At 42.7% G+C, this 17,236-nt stretch overlaps 1 protein-coding gene and 1 long non-coding RNA gene across 4 annotated transcripts in view; both read right to left on the reverse strand.

Moving 5' to 3' along the window:
* SLC24A2 (solute carrier family 24 member 2) overlaps window positions 1–17,236 on the reverse strand; it is a 242,887-nt gene that overhangs the window by 202,942 nt on the left and 22,709 nt on the right. The gene's annotated exons all lie outside the window — the stretch shown is intronic.
* LOC131420098 (uncharacterized) overlaps window positions 1–17,236 on the reverse strand; it is a 30,257-nt gene that overhangs the window by 12,382 nt on the left and 639 nt on the right. The window lies entirely within an intron of this gene.

Raw genomic sequence — 17,236 nt, forward strand, 5'->3', positions numbered from 1 at the left:
TTCAAGGGAAGCTGGGGGAATAGAATGGGAGTGTGGGAGAATAAATAAAACACGAGTAGCCAAACGCTTATGGTGGTTATAGTTGGGCGATGGGCACATGGGGGTTCAGCGTACTATTCTTTGTACTTCTGGTACATTTGAAATTTTCCATTATAAAAAGGGCCAAAAAAAAAAAAAAAGAACTATTCACAGAGACCTATGACAGCCTTGTGATGATTTACTGCCCTTTCTGACTGAATCACAGTTTTATTGGCTTTATTTGAAGGTAAGTAAACACTGTCAAAGCTGAATGTCATTTGAGGACAATAATTAAGACAATGCGACATTTTGTATGCCTTTCCTGGCACCTAGAGTGCTGCCTCATTCTTCCTAAGAGCTCACAGGTTGGGTTTCTGCTACTGCCATCAGCTAAGCCTCCTGGCTGAAAATTTTTGCGCCAGTGATTAAGCTGTTACCTCCTAGCTCAAACCCGCCCTTCCATACTCTAGCTTTCTGAAGCAGGGGATGGGGCTCTGCAAACTCTGCTTCTGATCTGCCAGCTGGCCCTCTGATTCTGCCAAAAAGGGGTACTAGAGAGAGACCAGAAGCCTGTAGGAGGAAGAAGGAAGAAGGGACTTGCTCCTTCCTTTTTACTTCCTGTGCACTTCCTGTCTGTTTCGTGATCCTTTGAGTTTCACCCCAGGGGTGGCAGTCCCTTCCCTTCTCAGCAGCTGAATCCAGCATGCATTTTCTTAAAGAACCAAGGCTCATGGCCCTCTGCTCAAAGACAGGCGTGTCAGCCGAGCAGCCCCTTGCTCCGAGTTTTTAAGTTTTAATAATTCTAGCCTTTTCTCTATTTCCCCAGTCCTAGGAATGGCAGCTGCTTCCTGAAATTCTACCTCCTGGTACCTTAAAGTTCGCTTACACTTCAGGTAATTAACAACTTCCTACCTAGTTAACCATTCTTTATGTCCAGCTTGCTCCGTTCAAATAGGTGAGATTTCTGCCTTCTGACTGGATCCTGATTGATACAACCTTCAAGAGTTATACTCTGTCCTTGCTGTCTCTGTGTTTGACATAAAAGTATTGATTATTTTATTTTCTCTTATTGAGCATACATTTGTGTAAAAAATCAATGGCCTCTTGTCCTTCCCATTACCATCCCAGGTAAGCAGAACAACAATTTCAACTATTTAAATATTCAGCTATCTCAATTCTTATTTTTAAAAAATAACTACTGGAAACAAAAATTATTGAGTTTTGCCTTAACAATATTGTGATTAGCACAGTGTGTACTGGGATAATTTTTGACAAAGTATATGTGAGCTATAAGCCACACATCTTTCACATTTACGTTATTTCTCTTAAAGCTTCCCATTGTGAATGAAACTGATAGGGCAATATCACAATTCAGAGGTGAAAAAGCCAAATTCCACCTCAGAAGCAATTGCCATCAAAATGTTGATGTCATAAGCATATGGAAGCTATAAGGTAGATGCTTAATTTAAAAGCAGATTAGAGGAAAGTTGCATATTGTCAAAAACAGAGAGCAACTTAATGAGAATTTAGTCAAAATGTGCTACGAAAAGACGGACAGGTATTATCCCTAGGAAAAAAATCCAGTAAACACTAATGAGATCAGCTGGACTAGACTAGCTACGAATGAAAGACAAGTAGTGGCAGCTCATCTCTTTCATATTAGCAGTCTGTCTTAGGTGCCCATCCTTTCAGAAAGTGTGAAACCAGGAAATAAAGCTCTCAACAGTATAGAAATTATCTTAGAGCCTTCTTAAATCAACAGATCAATAGTCCCCTAAATTAGGAACTTTAGGGGAGGGGAAACTTCTATTTTTCTATTTTCATTAGACCACAGGGTAGTTGTATCCAATCAATGTTTTTGTGGTAAAGAAACCTTCTCTGAATAAAGTTCTGAGACATACCCTAAACACAGCCATCTTTGGTATTCTATTTAATTATATGTCATATTTGTATACAGCAAGCTCCCTCCCCAAAGAGCATTTTCACTAGCCTGACCCCATGGAATTCATTCACATCAGCCTTATGGAATAGAGCCGGTATGGAATAGAGCCTCTCTGTGCTCCCTCCCCCATACCCAATCTCTAAACTTTTTAAAGTACAGGGAGGATACAAGCTTTCCTTAGTTCAAATGTGGAACAAGTGACCAAAGAGGGACTAGGACCCTGGTCTTCCAATTTGTAGCCTGATCCTCCTTTCATAAAGGCGCTCTAGCTAGCATTAGAACATGTCCCCTTTCAAGAACAAGGCCAACTAAGAAGTGACCTGTGAAAGGAATCAGTGAACTCTCCCCCATCCCCCTCAACACACAAGCCTGTCCTCAGGAATGTCTCCTCACAGGACACTGAGTCACTTGGTCTCCATGGCCCACAAATGTAGCCCCAAGGGTGAGAAAGCAGCACTATCTTTAGAATGGACTGACAGCTTCATGGAACCATCTGCTGCATTTGGAGGGAAACAACTGAGACCATTTATCAACAGATGGAAATCCCAATGGGACATGGGAATTTCCAATTAAAACCAGAGAACTCTCTTGTTTTTCAATGAAAGACTTAAAAAAAATTTAAATGTCTCTGATTTTTTTTCATAAGTCTGAGAAAAATCTCTTCTTTTGAAAAATAGAGGAATTCTGTGCTTAATATCTCTCTTATAAAACAATAGCATGTAAAAACTAAAAAGTCAAATTGATATTGGGTAAGAAAGCAGTCAGAGCCGAGTTGGATACTTACTGCGGAGATTATGTCACAGGGTCAATCAGTTTATCACATCTGTTCATGGGAAGTTAATCATACACTGATTTGTAATTCACCTTATAAATTATACAGAATTTTAATCAGCTGCTTTTTAGGGAAACTATTTGAAATACAGGTGACACTGATTTTCTACATTTTTTAAACGATCATTTACTGTAATTTCAACTTGGAAGAATGAAGTGTTTTCCTTCAGTGGCGTTTTTCAGACCACCATTGTGCCAGAGCAGAGGACAGGGTGAGTGTGGGTGGGGGGTGGGCGAAGATGTGTAGCCCAGAGCGGTTGCTGTGAAGCACAATTTCTTTGAAATTTATGCTATATCCAAGGAAGATAGAGGAATTTTGCATTCCATAATCTGTTCTTGTTTGCATAATAGAAAAATGTTCTAAATTATTTGCTAGGTAAATTACTTAACTGCTGCCCCCCTTTAAAATATCTACAATAAAACTGTGCTCAGATTCTAGGGTTCTGTTATCCTGAGGCACACTACTGCCTCTCCTAATTCAAAAAGCTTGGAAATTTAGATACAGCTCTTGGTGCTCTAGAAATGCTCTACAGGGCACGTGGGACAACAGCATGAAAAGACTGATACCTCGTTTTGGTGGCATTGCAGGTGAAGAGGATACTTCCTAACTTTATTAACCCACATCTAAACTGTAGAATTGTGTTTGCTTATTCAATGGTTTAAAACGAAAAAATGCCTTCACCCCTTTCATTCCTAGATCCACAGTCCTGGATCACTGCCTCCACCACCCATATAGCACTGTGTTGCTGCAGGGGAAAAGCCACAGTCTATTTCATTTCAAATGGGCTCCGAGAGCTGCTCTGCGATGTTTTCCTACTTCTGTCAATTGCTTAGCACATTCTGTAGCAGTCCAACCAAACCTTCTCTTCTTTTCCCAAAGACAAAGCCCTCCTCCCACAGATTCAGAAGATAGTCTTGTCCATGTTACTGAGAAGATCAAGATCATCATTTTCAATTCAAAATACCACTTTCTTTGCCTCCACCTTTTATTCCTTACCATATGGTAGATAGATGTCCAAAACCAAAACCAACCTTCCCACTCATACCCTTGATTCCATCTCCTCTTTCCTCTTACCAGACCTTGTTCATGTCATGATCACAACTCTCCAGCATCCCCTGTTCTTCTCTGTCCTCAGACTAGAAGTGTGCATGTTTATCTTGTTGCATTTTGCAACTGCAAACTCATCTGCTCATGGAGACCTGATAGGTCATCTAAAAGAGGGAAGGACTAGATGGAGGCTAATTAACCTAAAAGCATATTCCTCAGGTAAAGGGAGCAGCTATCACTTGGCTCAGCTGACTGCTGTCACGTGGGAATGCAGACCCCAAGTTGCCAGATCTAATTTTCCAAAAGCAGACAGGAATCTGGATTTCCACAGGAAATCTGATAACTTTTAAATGGTGGCCACTAATTTAAAACATTGAACAACACTGTGAGTGGATCAACCAAATACGTACCTCATGGGCCCCAACTATTTCCTCTCTTGTTTAAACGCTCATTCGACTCTGCTTCCCATTCAAATGTTATTTCACACCCCAACTTCCCAAACATCTAGTCTGTAACTGTTGATTTCTTTTCGACACCCATAACTCTGCTCAGCCAACTTCAATATGTTTTTCACTCTACTGAAAATGTACTCCTGAAGGTCACCAGGAAGCTTCCAGTCACCAAATACTTTGGAATACCTGTGTGCATGTATATACTTTTGTACATCCTTAAAACAGTGGTACAGTGATTCCAGGGGTAGCAATATCAACATCACTTGAGAACCTTCTAGAAACGTAGAATTTCAGGCCCCTTCCAAGACCTACTAAATCAGAAACTCTGGGGATGCATCCAGAAATCTATGTGGTCACAAGCCCTCCAGGTGATTCTGATGCCTGCAAGTTTGAGAACCTCTGCCCTAAAATATACCTGCCTGTGAGTCCACAGAGGAGAAAGAAATCTGCCTGAGGGGAATTAATCTGTATGTCTCTGTCTTGCCCTTACAACTTCAACCTCTCTTCTATATGCCAGGGAAAAGTCTCTGCATTGATGTAGCACTTTTTTTATTAAAGGATTTTCACATTTTACCATCTAATTTCTGCATATAAGAATCTGACATGTTAGGCAAACCAAAGCAAGCCAAACCAGCTTCTTATCCCCATCTGGCTATCTTATAAATGTGAAAACTAACAAGAGGTTAAGTGACTTTCTTAAAATTGTATTTAATACAATGGCAGAGTTAAGAATATTAATCTGGTTTCCTGACCAGATAAATCATAGCCTTTTCTTTTTTTCTGTGTTTTAGAAATAGCATTTTTTTCCCTACTTGTAAGAGTCAACTAAATTAGCTGCAGAAAAGCTGGAAAGCACAGAGAAGACTACAGAAGAAAGTGTAAAATCACCCAGAATTTCACCATCCATTATTGTGCATTTTCTTCATCTTTTTTGTTCATTTTTAAATGCATGAGTGCATATATGTACAGGTGCAACCCTCTTTTCCACTGCACAATTCTGTCAGGAGAGAAGCAGCTCCTTGTTTTCAGAGCCTATGCCAACCTTCCATTGGGACCATAAATGAAAAATTTAATTATTTTATTTATTTTTTGTTCATCAAAGTTATAAGTAACTCCGAAAGTAGATGCAAAACCTAAATGAAATGAAATCAGCATTGCTGATTTTTCTAGTAGCCATGACAGACAGGGTAAAGTGCTAATCCTGATATGAAAATATTCAATCTCTCTTTGCTATTAGGGGTGCCCGGAGGCAACTCCAACTGCAGACAGTGTGTGCGGGCTCACTGTGGCTAACTGTAATAGAATTCAATAATAGAAGAAAACTCCATTACCATAACAGTCTACTGTGTCAATAAAATTGATACTGCTTCTGCAATAAGCCCAAAATTATAAAATATACTCAAGGGCATGCAATGGGAAGCTTTTAATTGTTTATTGACCCAGAGAATTATTTTTCCCTGATTCTGGCATTACTCTAAAATCCAGTATTCCCTTCCTCACTTCTTTAACTTACATATTTAAAAATCGAAGGCCAAAAAACGGGGAGGCCAAGCTAAGTGCTATTTCTGACAAAGAACATTTATTTAGTGCACTTTTGGATGTTTACTTTTAGTCACACTTGTTTATTTTTTGACCGCTAGCAAGAACACTTGCAAAGGTGTTCTGAGTTCCTTTTGCGGTTTCCTGTAAGAGGTCCTAACCTGCTGGATCTTCACTTCAGAATGAGATTTCAACGATGAAATCAACAGTGTTATTTCATAGCAGTGTTTATAGGGAAAAAAAGCCTAGTAACAAGAACCGTCCCATTTGTTGAGGGTCTGGTGTGTGCCAGTACTGGGCTGGCCCTCTCCAGATTCCAGATCAGCATTCTCCAGATCACTAGGCTATAACCTCTTTCTAAAATTATGAAATATTTTAAACATTCAAAAAGGTACAGAGACTAATCCCCTGTGACTCTAACACTTGACATTCAGACTTGAACACTTTGCCATATTGACACTCATTTGAAAGAAATAAAACATTACAGATAAAGTACCCCCTCTGTACTCCCTCGCCATCCCATTCCCCTCTCTCCCTTTCTTCACCCCCATTTGCTATTTATCATTCCCATGCACTTTTTGTACCTTTACTTTTTCTCTCTCCCATTATATGCATATATATATATATATTTAAAACATTTCTACAAATGGTTTCATAATATACATATGCAACTTGCTTTTTTTGTCCTATGTTATATTCTGCAAGTTGATACACATACTTAACCTCTTTGTCTATTCCCTCATCTGTCAAACAGGGATAATAACCCTAGGTACCAGAGGACTGAATGATTCTAGTGAAGTGCTTAGCACAGTGTCCCGCATGTAATAGGCATTTGATAGAAGTTAATCACAAAAATTTTATTATTATCTGACATATCACACAGCCTTTCACGAGATCAGCCAAGGCAAATTCTTATTGCCTTCTCTGGAAATTAACTTTTACTATGAATGTCTCCCATAAACTCAAGTATTTCTACCTGCTTCACGTGACCCAAGGACAGATCGAATGAGTGTAGCATCATAGACCACTTGAACACATTTAGGATGGCACAGACACACACATGCACACACCACACGCACGAAGGCTAACTATGTAACTACGTGTCAGGGATTGACTGCAGCTGTTCTGTATTAATCCATTTCGCCCACATAACTCTACGCATTTCACAGCTGAGGAAACTGAGGCACAAAGAGGTTAATAAATTGCCGGGGATTGCAAAGCTAGCCAGTGGTGCCACAGCAGGATGCTAAATACAAGCAACCTTGCTCCTGAGCCTGTGCTCGGCTGCTCCTCGACCTCTTAGCCTATAAATATTTCTCTCTTTTCTTGTTTTGCAAAAGCTACACGTTCACAAAAGAGATAAGCAACGGTGAACATCATGTGTGCTTCCCAAGGTATTTATTGAATTATTTACCAAAAACAAATACCCAAAGCCATTAGCATTTTACAGCAGCTCACACTCCACACAGCTAGGGCAGATATAAATCTGCTGTGCAGGAGAGCAGATCGGAGATGTCGGTCCCCTGGCTCCCCCCAGTACTCACAAACAAGCAGGCAGATTTCCCTCTTTACCCTGGGACACTGGTTTCTTTATGCTCATCAAAATAACAAAACATTATTCTCTTCCCTCTGAAATTACACAAAGGAATGACACAGGAACTTTGAAGACTGGCCTTCCACTGATGTAGTGGGGTAAAGGGTAGAAAAAATTGTTGAGGCACCTTTGTGAGCATGTTTAATTAAACTTCTGTGCGGTCACAGCTGAGCAGTAAGGATTTTGCAGGACGGATGCCAGATGTGGCTGGTTAGTGTCAAAATTACGATCTCTGTCATTTAACCCGACAATTTCCCAGCAATATTGGCCAGCCCCTTTATCTAGGGAGACTAGGCCCAATTGTTTTCTGTTGTTCCTTTTTTTTCCTTTTTCTTTTCAACAACACAGCTGAAAACATCTTACCAGCTTCCTGAGAGCATTGGTCTAACCAGAGTGGGTAAAGCATCCCTACGTGAAGAAGGAAGAAAGACCCACAAGACACAGTTCATCCACGAGGGAGGATGATAATCCTTCTTCATTTCAAATGGAGAGAGCACAAGAGGAAGTGGGTTTGTGTTAAATTAGAAACAACAAGAACATCCTCCTATCTGGAACAGGTTGCTGCACCAGACTGTGTAATCTCCCTCCCTCCTTGCGGTGCAGGATGAGACACATCTGATCAACACAAGCAGCTTCCACAGTTATTTGCAGATGCCATCAATAAGCCCCTAAGAGTCTCATGAATCAGCAGGACTGATGTGTGCATTCCAGGTAGTGACCCAAGTCACCTCTCTTCCTTGCCCTCAGCTTAGGTTACTTAGGTGAGAAAGGTTAAAATAAGTAACAAAAAGGTACACAATCCAGAGTCCTCAGCAAAACACAGGTATTCCCTAATTCTGTCTAAAGGAGATAGAGAAACAGCACATCTTTCATTTCTTTTGAGTGGACTCCCTGTCTGAATTCTATTAAACCAACCAGAATCTTGTTTTGGCTGTATTTTTATATTTGGTTGGGTGTCTATTTTTTTTTTTGAAGGTGTGTGTGTGTTCAAAGGATAAAACAAAGACTACTAGAGATTAAAAAAACAAAAAAATAGCAAAGCTGAGTTCATTGCGTGTGGGATAAGGAGAACCAGAGCCACATCACTCAAGAATGAAGTTTAGCTGGTCTCTTTCTGCTAAAGGCAAAAGGGACCATTTAATTCTTATTAGAAGAGATTATACCCATTACAAGAAATGTCCGAAGTGGACTGGGTTTAAGGTAGCCAGACTTAGCAAACAAAACTCAAAGACACCCAGTTAAATGTGTACTGCAGATAAACAAGGAATCATGTTTACTGTAAGTTTGTCCCAAGCAACATTTGGGACATACTTATGTTAAGAAATGATTCCTTCTTTACCTAAAATTCAAACTTAACCGGTTGACCAAAATTTTATCTAGCAATCCTAATTAGAGGAGGCTCTATGGGGTTCAGGGTCATGCAGCAGCAGCTGGTTCACATGCCCACACTTGGAATGTAGTAACATTTTTCTGTCACAGTGTAAAGTCAACGTTGCACTGCAGTGCATTCTGCTACAGGGACCGTGAACCAAATTCTTCCATCTGGGATCACCCTTTGTGATCAAGCCCAGTGGAAATATCAAGTTGGAGAGCAACAAGGCACGCGGCTGCTAGACCCTCTAGGAACTCAAGCCAAGAGGAATTGCAGTTACCAGTGCCTCCCGGACAAGGAGGATCTGTTGTTGGATGCTTCCCGTGTAGACTGGTGTTGGGAAGACGGTTCAAGGAGAGGGAGTCTTTGAAGACAACTCTGATTTCTAGCTGTTGAAGCTGGCTGGAGGATAATGTTTTCACTGAGGTCCAGAATACAGGAAGATTTACTGGGAAGACGGGAGGCCTGGGGCACAACAATCCCTCTCTTTCTCCCCAGCTGCCTAATGAACACCTCTACCTAACCATCTTCCACCTGGATATCCCAGGTTACTGTCACATGTAACATGCTCAACACTTAACTCACTCTCTTCCTCTCCAATCCCACTTCTCTTCCTGTAAGTCCTGCCTCAACTACAGACAGCACACCAAGACTCCAACAGCGCCAGGCTGGCAGCCTCCCCGTCATCCCCAGACCACTGCTTCCTTACACCTCAGTCAGGCAAAAGCCAACTCCCTGTGAGGCTGCCTCAGAGACACCTCTCAAGTCCCGCCCTCTGCCGCTCCCTTAGTTTACGCTGTCGTCGTCTCTCACCCCAACATCAGCAAGGGGGTCTTAACTGATCCGCTTCCCCCCAGCCATTTCCTCTTTTATCTCCCCTTCTCATTGCTATATGAGACATCTTTCTAAAATGCAATTTTGAGGATGTTTCTCCATTTCTTAAAAACCTAAGCGGCTTTTCACACCGAGAGGATAAAATCCAAATTGCCTCCGGGCAGCCACCCAGGTCCTTCAAGGTTTGGCATTGGTCTTTGTTTCCACCCTCTCAACCATCACTTTCCCCCAACAACAGATGGTGCCAAACTCCCAGCCAGTTGTCTGCCATCTGATGCTCTTTGGCGTCAAGATGACTTTGCACAGACTGTTCCTTCACCTGGAATGTCCTCCGCCTACCCTGCTTTTGTCTGGCAAATTTCTCCTTCTAGCCCCTGCTCAAGTGGCGGGTGTTCTTATAAGCCGCTTCCTTTTCCACTGCGGACTGAGCTGTTCCCTAGTCTGTGCCCCCATAGCACGTGGTACCTGCCTTCACCGTGAGGCTCACCACTTTGCACTGAGTGCAGTAGCGGCATGTGTGTCTTCCCCAGAAGATTATGAGCTTGGGGGCAGGCACTCTTTCCTCACCTTTGAATTCCCAAGACTTTGCACAAGCATTGACTATAATAATTATAGCAGTAATAACTATTATGGCTAACATTGGCCGAATGCTTATGTGCTGGGCAATTTTTTAGGCCCTTTATCTATTGTAACTTTTTCATCCTGATAACAACCCTATGAGACCAGGACTATTATTAACTCCCTTTGATAGAAGAAGAAACTGAAACAAAGATTGAAGGGCTGGCCAAAGCACCACAGCTAGTAAACTGCTGGTTTCAACTCAGCTGCAAAGTAGAAGCACCTGAGAAACTTTCTAAACATACTAATGCTCAGGCCCACTTGGAACCACTGAATCAGCATCTTTGGTGGGCTGGGACCTGAAGGACCTTACTAAACCTTCCCAGGTGACGCTAATGTGCAGGCAGCTTTGAGAACCACTGATCTACTTGCTTCATCCTAAAAAACTTCAACCAGTGTTGGGGAGAGAGGAGAGAAGCCAGAGAACTTTGGGGGGAAAAAAGTTCCCAGACACTGGCAGCTGAGAGTTCCATAGCTCTGCAGCCACACCCCCAAGTCTCCCATCAAGCAACAGGCTCCTGTAGATGAGCAGAGTCCAGGTCCACCTTCCATGCTGCTCTGTCTCCTTCCCGAGCATCGCAGACAGGACCACGGTTCTTTTCTTAGCACATGCACGGCTCACGACAAGGAGTGGAGGCGTGGTGGAGGCAGCTCCTTTCCAACCTGGGAGTGCACTTTACAGGCACCAGAGGAAGGTTCTGCTGGATGTTTCTGAGCACATGCACTCTGATTCCACCTAACCTTCTCCAGAGACAGAACCGGTCCTGTTCCTCCTTTCTGTGCACCAGCTGCTTCTCTGCAAAGAAATCATTCTCTTGCCAAAATTAGAATGTGCAGAACAGTAACCACTTTCTATGTAGTCAAAAAGTTGTCAAAAGGCAGAATTCGACCTTAGAAATGTTCATTTGATGAGTGCCTGACAGGTATTTGGTTATGTGATATCAGTGCTAGCTGCTTGCCAGGGAAGAAATAAGAAAGAACAGAAACTAGAGAAGCTAGGTGCAGAAAGAATAAGGGCTTGATCCAGGATGGAGATAAGAAGGCAGGAGATTTTTCTTGGCTGATATAAAAGAACTAGGAAAGGTGAGTTACTGCAGAAATATTAGCAGGAATCAAACGTGGGACAAAGATGGGGTTAATAAAGTGAAGGAGAGCTCAGTTCTCACCCAGAAACTGAGGGCTTATAGCTGGATCCCACTGAGAAAAGACCAGGATTCCCAATGGCTGAATAAATGCATGCTTGTCTCTTCAAGGGTTAAATCTGTCAAAGCGATCATCTCGGCAAATGAAGATGCGTCTCAGCACAGGCTGTGCAGTCACGCGATCCTGGGCAGCTGGACCCTGGCTCAGCCTCTCATAAGCTCTGTCCCTTTGGGCAAACTCCTTAAACTCACCGAGCTTCAGTTTCCTCGTATGTTTACCAGTCTTTATTAGGTCTCTATTGAGACCTACCTCATATGGTTGTGGAGAGGAAGAAATGAAGAAACCACATCAACAATAATAGCTAACACTTACAGAGGGTATGAATGTGTGTGTGTTTGTGTGTAAGTAATCTATTCACTTAATCCTCACAACAACCCTAGGAAGTAGGTACTATTATCATGCCCGTTTTACAGATGAGGAAACTGAGGGACAGAGAAATTGAGTGACTTCCCAAAGGTGGTACAGATAATAAGTGGCCATGCCAGATTCTGAACCAAGGCAGTCTGGCTCCTAACTGCTACACTATGCTCACAACTGTCTACATGTGTTAGCCAACAAAACGAGGACAAATGTCAGATGCAAGAAAAATGGAAATGCCAGAATCCCAAAGTTACAGCTTTCAAAGGAGGCCCCTGATCCCTCAGGTGCCAGGGTGGGACTTAGACCTAGTCTCACTTTCTATCACACCCTCTCCTTTTCTTTGTGCAATCTGGCTAGATGGAGAAGAGCCTCGTATAAAGACACAAAAGGCCCCTTTCGATGTCCTCAGACCACCAGCCGCTCCCCTGACTCAGCAGACAGAAAGGACAGGAACCCACAGCTGAATCATCTGTCACCTCACCATGTCTCTCAGCTCAACTGGGGCCCCCCAAGGGCAGCTCACCTGATTTCTCAGATTCCCAAGTCCCAGCAATGTTGAAACCCTGCATTTTATATGGGTTGACAATCAATAAAGCTTTTAAGAATAGAGATAGCCCTTATTCTGGAGAGTTCTAAGTGCTGATGAGCAGAGTTAAAAACATGGAAAAAAATTAATGACCCTAAACTTAACATCCCCAAATAGTTTGCCCATTTCCTGTACAATTGGCTGCTTATCAGTCAGACTGGCACAAAACCAATCGTTATTTTTAAACCACCATCTTCCTATAATGTGCTCATCTCTATTTTTTAAGTAATGAATTAAATTATATTACTGTGAACAGTGGTTATCTGAACCTCCAAGTTTCAAACATCTTTTAGTACTTCCTTGCCTTAGTATTTTCTCATCAAGCACAGTATTTGCTTACTCAATTGCCTTTTTAGAATAACGTACTCTTTCAAAACTACTGTCCCACCAAGGGAATGTACTAGTGAGAAATCCCAGCTGAGACTGGAGGGGCATCCTTTGGTATCTGAATGTGGATTAAGTGGGGAGAGTGATCAGTCTCTCCAGATTTCTCTCTGTCACCTAAGGGGCAGGAAATGCTCCCCACGAGTCCCCTCTGACTCCAACAACCAGTGTCTGCCAGCATCTGCCGCCTCCATCAACCAGCAAGCTTCTGTGAGAGAACCAAGCAGTGTTTCTAGTAGCAAAGGTATGTAAATAATTAATCCATATATTTGGACATGCATGCAAGAAAGATACACTTTAAAAAACTAAATAAGGGAAAACTAGAGTCCCCAACATTTTCCACGACATTAACAATTTAAACTACATTATGGAGGTGAGAAAGCTCACTACTTAGCTTTTACCAAGGTAAGCCGCTGCATTGGTTCCTCAGAGCCTCTGAAAAAGGGGTCATACTCTCAGCGGCAGAGTCCGAGACAAGATCCACCTGTCCCCACAGGCCCTGCCCCACTGATGCCTTCCCAGGACCAGAGTCCACTCCTCATCCAAGATCCAGTTTCACCATGAAGCTGACCCTGTAAACACTCCTTCCCCAACTAGGCTGAGTTAGGGAATGGAGAGGACCACGAACACAGAGCTTAGGGTGCGACAAGTTCAGTGAGAGCCTGGCCAGCCTGTCTCTCATCGTGTGACCTCAGGCACATCAACCTCTGAGCCTGGGACTCCTCCTCAGTGACACGGGGACTGGTGCTCAGCATCTGTTCCACCTTCCTTCTAACATGACTTCCGGAACTGCAGAGGTTGGAAAAATCTAACAATGACATTTTCCATCCTCCCTTGCCGCTACGGTGTGGGGTGTCAATCAGGTTTAGCCAATCAGAGACTCTCAACCTAGATTTAGAAGGTGAAAGTCAGGGTGGAGGCTATGCTTCTGGTCTTTCTCCTGGCAATCAGGAGGAGGATTTTTTAATTAATCAGTGGTGTTTGGTGACTAGGGTCATAGTGCTGAGAGGCAGGGCACTGGGGGCCGTTCCAGGAGCAACAGGTCCAGCGGCAGTTTCCTGATCCCTCCTCACCTTCCCGATCGAGGCAGAAGCAGCAGCTCCTCGGGCAGGCCAGTCTTACCGCGTGGTTCTGGGAGTCATTCCTGGAGACCCAGCCTGCTCCGCCAGCCCTCCCAATGATTTTGTAAGCACCCAGTTCCTACACGAAAACTCTCTCTCTCTTTAAACTAATAGAGTGGTTTCTGTTTTCTGCTACTGAGCCCAGACTGATGGACCTCTCCATCCTTCAGAGTGGAGGTGAGGACTTAAAGACTAAAGGAAGGGGGCCGGCCCCGTGGGTTAGCAGTTAAGTGTGTGAGCTCCATTACTGGCGGCCCGGGTTCGGATCCCGGGCACGCACGAACGCATTGCTTCTCACGCCATGCTGAGGCCGCGTCCCACATACAGCAACTAGAAGGATGTGCAACTGTGACATACAACTATCTACCGGGGCTTTGGGGAGAAAAAGGGAAAAAAAAAGGAGGAGGATTGGCAGTAGATGTTAGCTCAGATGTTAGCTTAGGGCTGGTCTTCCTCAGCGAAAAGAGGAGGATTGGCATGGATGTTAGCTCAGGGCTGATCTTCCTCACCAAAAAAAAAAAAAAAAAAAAGACTAAAGGAAGGAGCAGAGCCCAGCAGTTAAGAACGTAAGCCTTGGGCTCAGGTGGCCTGGGCTTAAACCCTGGTCCTGCCTCTTACTCGTTTTGTAACTATGAGCAAGTTCCTTAATCTCCAGTTCCTCTATGATGGGGTTATGACGGATTACGCAAGTAATACATGTAGAATGCTTGCCACTGGAGTTGGTCCCTAGTAGGAATTCAATAAATGTTAGTTTCTTTTTGCCCCAAGTTCCCACAGGACCCTCTGTACACCTCTATCACGGCACTTATCATATTGCATTGATTAGCTCTCTGTGAACACAAACCCAGAGGACTGTCTGTAACATGGGCGGAAAGTATAGGAACATCCCAAATTCCAATCAAGGTGACTCAGGAGTAACCTTAGAGAAGGAGAACTGAAAGGTGATTGTAATTGGTTAAGTGGAAACAGGATTGTCTGTATTGTACTCTGTTATGGAGATACAGCATGAACAGGTGGTCAGGTGTGGAAGTATAGCAAAGAGCAGGAAGCATTGCAATGAGATAGAGTTGGCCAGGCCTGTCCAAGGGCTCTCAAGGGTAGAGGAAATCTTGGCTGAGCAAGTGTAAGGTCATCTCTGCTGTGGTGAGAATCTGTCAAGCATTTTAGTAAAGGAACACTTCTTAAGTCCATCATGATGCTATAATCCCGCTTCCCCTTTCGTTATCTATACAGAGCCAATGTGCTGGTCAGACCAGTCAACTTGACAGTTTAATTCCTCATTGTAAATTAATAGATTGTCACCCTGATTATTATAATTTTGTTTTCCATGTACTTGCCTACTGGGGGATAATAAGGCACTGATTTGCTGATTTGAGCTTTTCATTTGGTTTCAGAGATGTGGCTCTCATTGTATTTTAGTGGACTCTAATTGGATTTGTATTAATAGAGAGCAGTCATAATGAGCTTGGGCAACACAAGTCCACCTCTGAGAGGCAATCCCTTTGCAATGGGCCATGACAATCAGGTTTATGATTGCCACTCGGCTGAGAGCCAGGCTCCTGAACATGGCAAATTCACCAAGGTAAATGCTACCTGCTTTCCGTGCCCTGTGCAACCAGGAATAACCTTCAAACTTGAGCATCCCGAATGCAACCTGAGCAACTGTATGCAATGGTCTGCTTTCAAGTCTGTGAGCTCCTGGTGTGCAATGACCATGCCTTAGTCTGATTTTACCTCCAAATGCCCAAATGAATGCCAGGCACATACATAGTTGATATGTAATAAATATTTGATGCAAAAATCCATAAACAAATGGATGTGTCCTTCTGCAGAGGAGTGTTTTTTTTAACTATAGAAACAAAGAGAAAAAGAAAACAAGTCCAAAGGGACTCCAAGAGGAGGAGAATCATGGACTTAAATATTCTATGGTGATTCTTTGAAAATACTCAAAGCTCAGCTATTGATATCCTAATATTTTGGATAGCTTTTTATATGATGTTGCTAGCATGGGTGTATTAGTTTTCTATTGTTGTCTAACAAATTACCACAAACTTTGAGGCTTAAAATAACATCTGTTTGTTATCTCAGAGTTTCCTAGGTCAGAAGTCTGGTCACAGCACGGCTCAGGTGCGTTCTCTGCTTGGGCAATCGCGTTCTGACACGACAACGAACTCATCTTTGGGAGGCACTAAAGATTATACTAGAGTTCCAGATCACTCTGGAACTAGAAAACCAGATTTTATCTGGTTCCATTTCAAACGAGCCTCTTTGGAAGAGGTCTTGACATAGGTCTGGTCACTTCACTCGAAAAAAGACCATATTTCTGTAGTCCTTCTAGCAAATGCTCAAGTTTAGGGAAGACTTTGAGGGTAGAGAGGGCAATGGCACCACAAATGTATAAAATTAGAGCTTGGAATCCATGCCCTGGTTTCTACTGCAGCCTCTTAAAAACAGAAATGCTTACCTCAAAATTCTGGAGTCAATCTAATTCAATTTGCCAACACTCAGTTGAAACAACTGACTGGCCAATTGATGACAGGTTGTAAATTCCTTGAAGGCAAGGCCGTGTCTCATTTATCTACGTAGCCTAGGAACTGGGTATGGGGTCCGTCCTGCATTTAGCACACTGTATGTTTGATATATTTGAGAGTTTTGGATGAAACTAAACATGGCAGCAAAATACATGGCTGCATTAAAAAAAATGATCAATACTCAGGAAATTTCACTGATTCATAAATTTAGTTGCAAAGAATGGAAAAAATTCTAAAGCAATTTCTTTTGTTTCTTCTTTCCTCCTCCTCTCCTTCCTCTTCCTGCTTCTTGCTTTAAATAATGCTCACCTAAAATTCTATAAAGTTATTTTTTTTTCTTTGTTAGCAAACAGATGCAAAACAGAAATATCCCCTTGATAGTTAAAACATAGCTTGAGGAAAAGGCGAAGGTCAGGATAAAGAAACAGCCAAAATACCTCAATGAGCCAATGGGATTTCCTAGTCTTTTAAAATCACATACAGCCTAGTAAAGATCTTGACAAAGACCTAGACCTATCAACAGGGAAACTTAAGAGATTTCACCACTAAACCTATGTTAAGGTAATTTCAATGTCAAACAGGAAGAACTAGTTTACAGAGCATGAAAGAAAACAACCCATGAACTGCCAACAGACATGAAATGCAGCATTCTGCCTGAACTAAGCTGGTGAAGAAGACAGACACAGGAAGGGCCCATCAGCCTCAGTTCCCATCACCGTTGGCTTGTCCTCATGAATACGACCGGAGCCCTCCTCTGGAAGACGGAGGGAAGGAACAACCACAAATAACCAAGGGCAGGACAG

This window comes from Diceros bicornis, chromosome 22 (genome assembly GCF_020826845.1).
Source record: "Diceros bicornis minor isolate mBicDic1 chromosome 22, mDicBic1.mat.cur, whole genome shotgun sequence".
Classification (NCBI taxonomy): Eukaryota; Metazoa; Chordata; class Mammalia; order Perissodactyla; family Rhinocerotidae; genus Diceros; species Diceros bicornis.